At 44.8% G+C, this 6,976-nt stretch overlaps 1 pseudogene; it reads left to right on the top strand.

Moving 5' to 3' along the window:
• Positions 1-3,776: 3,776 nt before the first annotated feature.
• On the top strand, positions 3,777-4,741 carry LOC103265481 (annotated as a pseudogene).
• The last annotated feature ends 2,235 nt before the right edge of the window (positions 4,742-6,976 follow it).

The following is a 6,976-nucleotide window of genomic DNA, read 5'->3' as shown; positions in this document are numbered from 1 at the left end:
ATGGTCCTTTGCCAGGTGAGTCAAGGGATCTCTGACACATTAACAGGAATATAGTGTTCAGAGAAGGCAGTAGAAAGAGTGTTGTGCTTAGCTTAGGATCAAATCTTCAGTATAGCTGAGCATATCTACAATGATGTATTATCTTTCTATCTCTGATGGTCTGATACACAAAGGAGGGAGTGATCATGTCCTGTGTGGCCCAAGACAGAGTTGCAAGGAGATAGGCAGGCTTTAGTCCAGAATGAGTAAAAGCTTCCTGACCACTAATCTCGTCTAAATAGGGAAGACTTTGAGGAAGTATAGGCCTTCTTTTCATGCTACTATTTTTTATGACCATGTCACCTCTTTCTTCCCTGGCTTCTTCCTCACAGGTTATACCCATATTCTATGTATTTAGTTGTTTATAGTTGCATAATAAAGGACTCCAAAACTTAGTAGCTTAAAACCATACACATGTATTGTCTCATAGTTTCTGTGGGTCAAGGTCTGATTATAGATTAGCTGGATCCTCTGCTTCAGAGCTTTGTGCAAGGCTACAATTAAGATATTGACTAGGGCTGGGATCTTATCTAAATGTTGGCAAGCATTTACTTTCAAGCTCACTTATGTGCTTGGCAAGATTTGGTGCCTTGAGAGTTGTTGTATTGAGGACCTCAGGCCTTTACTGTCTGTTGGACAGAAAACTCCCTCAGTCCCATGTCCCTTGTCTCTCCAATCTGGCATTTTACTTTGCCAGAGCAAGCAAGAGAGTGTATTCTTTTAGTTAGCAGCAAGTTACTTGAGGAGAGCAGATTACACAAGACCATGAATACTGGAAAGCGAGAATCACTGCCTATCGTACTCCAAAGTACACCAACATAGAGTGTCTTCCTTGGACTCTGTGCTATATACCTCCAGCTCCATGATGCTTTTCAAACAAATGACTTGTTGAGGCTATGGAAGAAATAAACAAGCTCAAGCTCTGTCCCCAAGTTCATCTTCCCCTTCTTTCAACCCCTCGTCTATCTCTACATGTGTAATTATCTCCCATTGTTCAAGAACTGACCACAAGTTTCCTCCTCCTTGAAGTCTCCCCAGGGCTCTGTGTGAAAGTTTTCCCCAAGTGTCCATAGCCATGCCCTTGAGTACTTGATTTAGAATCATGTGCCCTCAGCGGTTTCTATACTGTCAGTGGTAGAGGGTATTCCTAAATAATTTTTAGCTCCTTGCTTCTTTTCAAGAATTTTTAGCATTTTTGAAGTTTGCAGAAATTCAAGCAGGACAAACAAATGCTTCTCCTGATGACCTTCAGGGGTCGTATTCAACAGGAACCAAGGAAGGAGCAAAAGAAGTTTTCCTGTAGTGCTTTCAGTATAATTGCATCTTGGGACATTGTCCCAGGAGTATAAGAAGTTTTCTAACTTTGTACAGTTCTCTTTCTAAACTTTTAATCACTTTAGGGAGCACAGTAGTCCCAATTGCAGCACTGATTTCAAATTGCCTTTTACAGGTGCTGGTTGTTCAACTGAAAATTTGTCTAAAACGCAGAACCAAGACACAGTGGGAAGAACTTGTTTTCACTCTTTTCTGGAAATCATCTCAACTGGAGTCTTTCAAGCTAGTGTTGCTATTTCTGGTCTACATGGTGTTCCGATGCTATGGGACCTTTCCTCAGTAGGTTCCTGATCAGGTAAGTGAAGGTTTTTATAAGAGTAATACTTAACCTTTTATTAGCATAGCAACATTACTAACTTCTGACTGCTTTTTCAAGGGGACTCGGGTTGAAATGAAGCATTTCAGCAGTATCACAAATATTGAAGGATGGGCAGAATGCCTTCTTCTTGGGTCAGAGAAATCCATATGCCAGCTGGGCATGGTGGCTCATGCCTGTAATCCCTGCACTTTGGAAGGTAGAGGTTAGAGGATTGCTTAAACTCAGAAATTTGAGATCAGCCTGGGAAACTTGGCGACGCCTTGTCTCTACAATAAATAAAAAATATTAGCCAGGTGTGGTGGCGCAGTAGTTCCAGCTACTTGGAAGGCTGAGGTGGAAGGATTGCCTGAGCCCAGAAGGTCGAGGCTGTGGTAGCTGTGAGAGTACCACTACCTCTAGCCTGGGTGACAGAGTGAGACTCCAACAAAAAAAAAAAAAAAAAAAACATGGCAAAAAAATCTATGAAATTTTTCAGTCTTAGATCATGGACTCACCTAACTTTAGAGACTCCTCCAGAAATAAGATGGTCCCACAGTTTCAAAGCCTCTTCTGTTGACTTTCCACAAACTCAGGCATCTCCAGAAGGAGGCTGAATCACCATCATGTGGTTAAAAGAAACTCAGAAAGCTGCTGGCTTAGTCCAGTATAAGAGTTTTCTGATACTCCAGAGCTCTGTAAATATGCAATAAACTGTTTAGGAATGTAGTGAATACTTCATCAGTAGAAGAGATCAGGCTGAAACAGAAAAGTCATGCATCAGTGTCACAGAGGATCTAGAGTAGAAGTGGGAATTGAACTAGATTAGCTGGGGAGGATAATCAGTATTAGGGTCTAAGTCTGGGTGACACTGTGTTCCTGTGCTATAGGGACCTTTTCTCCGTAGGTTCCTGATAAGGTAATTGAGGGTTCTTATAAGAGTAGTACTTAACTTTTTATTAGCATAGTAACACTGTTAACTTGTGACTGCTTTCTCAAGGGGACTCGGGTTGAAACGAAACATTTCAGCAGTGTCACAAATACTGAGGTTTGAAGAATTCTTATGTCTACTGACTCCTGTGTGCATTCTCACCCAGAGGGAAGGAGACCCAGTAGAATGATAAAAAAAAAAAAAAAGCACTCATTTAGCTACCTAAGAGAACCAGATTTCCAGAAGTTGTGAGCCACTGTGGGCTTCTGGGGCCAGTCCTCCATTTATCTGCATTGAAACATCAGTTTCAAACTATTCGGGACATGACGGGATTTCCAGAGCATGAAGTTGTCTTAGAAAACTCTCCCCTTTCCCTTGCATCTCTCCAAGTCCTTAAAAACCCAGCTGGATTCTATGTCATCAGGGGAGCATTCTATGACCTCTGTTCCCATCAATACTCAGAGTGTCCTTTTTTGGATGGTCTAGCCTCTACTGAACCCTTCTGCTTCCCCCTCCTTCCAGGCTGTGAGTCTGTTTAAGCCCGAATCCTGGGGCCCACCTACTCCTCACAAAAATTATCATACCTACATATTGGTTGATCGATGAGTATTTTGATGGATGGATGGTTCAAGAATTGGATGGACGGGTGGATGGATGGATAGAAAGCCTGTGGCTGGTATTACCCATGAGAAAGAAGATCTTGGGAACAATAGGCGTATGTTTTCTATGAGAAGGTTCTGAAGAGAAGAAACAGCTATATGGTGAGAATTCACACAACTAATCATGTCTAGTCACTAGCACAAAGTGGAGGGGAGGAACATGGAGCAAATGTAAAGTCAATTACTAATCAAAGTTTAATGATATGAATTGCCATACAAGATATAGCATCACTAAAATGAATGCGTTATGTGTCTGTGTTACTGATCAAATGCACTGAATTATCAGAGTCAACATTTAAAACCTTGTAAATCTGGTGTCCTGTGGTCCCAAAATATTTTTTAAGTTTTGTTGTTCCTTTTTCTTGGAAAGAAATAAATATCATGAGCTCTCAAAATTGTTTCTAATCACTTAGCCAGACTGGAACTCTGGACCAGATGCCTTGGGCCTCCTATGCATGACAAAGAATGTTGAGTTGGACCTCTGAGTATTTTCCCCGGTTGACAGAGGAGATACACCATGGAAGGTGGCAACCAGACAGCCGCTGTGACAGAGTTTGTTCTTCTGGGCCTCTCTGCCCACCCAAAGCTGGAGAAAATGTTCTTCGTGCTCATCCTGCTGATGTACCTGGTGATCCTGCTGGGCAATGGGGTCCTCATCCTGGTGACCCTCCTTGCCTCTCGCCTGCACATGCCCATGTACATCTTCCTGGGAAACCTCTCCTTCCTGGACATCTGCTACACAACCTCCTCAGTCCCGCTGATAGCTTCCTGACCCCCAGAAAAACCATCTCCTTCTCAGCCTGTGTAGTACAGATGTTCCTCTCCTTTGCCATGGGAACCACAGAGTGCGTGCCCCTGAGTATGATGGCGTTTGACCGCTACATGGCCATCTGCAACCCCCTTAGGTACCCCGTGGTCATGAGCAAGGCTGCCTATGTGCCCATGACTGGCGGCTCCTGGGTAGCGGGTAGTATTGTCTCCATGGTTCAAACATCATTTACGAGAGGTTGCCCTTCTGTGAAGACAATGTCATTAACCATTTCACCTGTGAGCTTCTGGCTGTCCTGAAGTTGGCCTGTGCCAGCATCTCCATCAACGTGATAACTATGGGAGTGACCAATGTGTTCTTCCTGGGGGTCCCAGTTCTATTATCTGTTTCTCCTATGTCTTCCTCACTGCCACCATCCTGAGGATCCCCTCGGCTGAGGGGAGGAAAAAGGCCTTCTCCACCTGCTCTGCCCACCTCACAGTCGTGGTCGTCTTCTAGGGACCATCCTCTTCATGTATGGGAAGCCCAAGTCTAAGGACACGCTGGGGGCAGACAAGCAGGACTTTGCAGTCAAGCTCATCTCCCTCTTCTATGGGGTGGTGACCCCCATGCTTAACCCCATCATCTACAGCCTGAGGAACAAGGACGTGAAGGCTGCTGTGAGGAACCTGCTATTTCGGAGACGCTTTGCACAGCAAAGTTTCTGGGACTGATGTCTCTGTAGTTTTGTGCCTCATGACTGCTTTCACGCACAAATCTCAGAAACGAGTCTTCCACAAAGAAAACACATGTGAAGAGTGATTACCAGAAAGTAGAAACCCTCGTGAATGGAGCGCTTTTTCTATGATTGGACCCAACTAAAATGTTGAAACCTAAAATCTGGTAGGAGTGTGACTTAGAGGACCAGAGGGGACTGCTGCTGAAAACACAAGGGCTGGTTTCTGTGTTTCTCGGCTGTTCAAGTCTGAATTCACCTTTATGAATACATGCTCCTCTGTTTTGGGAAATAACAGCTTTGTGTACCTTTGTGTTACAAAAAAGATTTTACTCTTGAAAGGAGGCACTGAAGACAGTGGGACAAAACTTCATGACATAGTAGTATAAAAAAATTGTGTTCATTCTAGACGAAATGGCCCGTCTTCAAGTATTTTTCTGGGAGGCAAGGCACAGACTGGGGATGAGAGTGAAGTTGGCTTTTTTTTCTTTCCCTGGTACCCGGAGTCTTTAGGACCAGGTGGAATCCATGTAGGGCATTTCCTTTGAGAGCTAGTAAGCCAGATCCTAGAATACTTGTGTGGAGAATCCTAGCCGAGGGGGTCATAACTGGTATCCAGTTTTAAGCCTGGTTTTTCTGTCCTGAGGAAGTCTCGTGTAAGTACATAGTCTGGCCCTGAAGTCTAGAGAGTGAAGGGATGGACCAGCGTGGGGAGAGCAGAGCAAGGCACCACAGCATTCTGAGGGACCCTGGAGTCCCTGTGGGGAAACGGGACCAGCAGGAGGTGGGAGCCGTGGTGGAGCAGGGTGGCTGACTGAGGCCACTGGGAAGCTCAAAAGGCAATTCACTGTGCAGCTGAGAAGAGGTCCAGAGTAAAATTGTGAGAATCTCAGCCGGCAGAGACACAAGCAAATTGTGATGAGAGAACTTTTAGTTCTTAGGCAACTGGATGATTGTTTTTTCCTGAGAGTCAAAATTTTTAAATGAAAACATATGCCCCTGCCTTCCTTTCTGGGGCACCCCAGGCTTCTCTCTTTAGCCACTCTCTTTAGCTCCAGGGCACTCTCCTGCCCATAATGGGCAAAAATGAAGCCATTGAATCACTGCCTGTGTGGTGACCCCTGCACATGTGAGTCTCACCTTGTTGCCCAGACTGGAATGCAGTGGTGTAATCACAGCTCACTGCAGCCTTGAACTCCTGGACTCAAGAGATCCTTCGCCTTAGCCTTCTTAGTAGGTGAGACTATAGACATACACCGCAATACTCGGTTAATTTTTTTAATTTTTATTTTTTTGCAGAGACAGAATCTCATTATATTGCCCAGGCTGGTCTAGAACTCCTATCATCAAGTGACCTTACTGTCTCAGCTTCCCGAGTAGCTGGGACAATAGATGCAAACCACCATGCCCAGACAATATGTTTTATATTTATTTTTTTGTAGAGATGGGATCCTATTACATTGCCCAACTGGTCTGGAATCATGGCCTCAAGCAATCCTCCCACCTCAACCTTCTAAAGTGCTGGGATTATAGGGGTGAGCCATCGCACCCAGCCTTGTGTGGCCCCTTAAACAGTCTCTCATGCAGCAGGAGCTCAGGGACATGCTGCTATCTAACCATGTCAAGCCCATGATCTCTCCCACTCTGATGTGAATTTGCCTTTTCTCTGTGAGCACAGAACTCATCTGCACCCTCTTAGCTCACAACAGAGAAAATGGCATAAACTCCTATAAACTCCACCTTGTAAAAACCAAGAACTGACTTTAAAATAAGACATCCTAAAAAAGCAAACTGTCTATTCAACATACTTCATTTGACTAGTTTTGACTTAGAAAATTGAGCCTGGTTCTCGACCCAGATCCTTTGACAGGACTGAGCGACATGTCCTACAGCAGCTGGAAGTCGCTGGCAGACACTCTCAGCTGTCACTGAGGGAATTAGCTAAGGAGGGCTCTTAGCTGAAGTAAGCTGACTCATCCAAGAGTATGCCCCCCTCTTGGGGCAGCCCATATCCAATGACTGACTGATGAAGGGATATAAATGTCATTCTTACCCCCCTCCCCTGGACCATTCTGAAGGCCCATCCTAGTGCCAAGTTTTCCCAGTGGTGTTGACGGGGCTTTGCTGAGACTGCCCAGCTACTCTCTGCTCAGTCCTGCTTCCTTCCCCTCCCTTCCCATCCCTCTAGAAGTGTTGATCCCAAGAGCACTCCTTAATAAACCCCCATACCCTA

Source organism: Carlito syrichta, unplaced genomic scaffold (genome assembly GCF_000164805.1).
Source record: "Carlito syrichta isolate Samal-C Ts95f unplaced genomic scaffold, Tarsius_syrichta-2.0.1 Scaffold306593, whole genome shotgun sequence".
Classification (NCBI taxonomy): domain Eukaryota; kingdom Metazoa; phylum Chordata; class Mammalia; order Primates; family Tarsiidae; genus Carlito; species Carlito syrichta.
The sequence above is the reverse complement of the archived record's forward strand: the minus strand, read 5'-3'. Positions and strand labels throughout refer to the sequence as shown.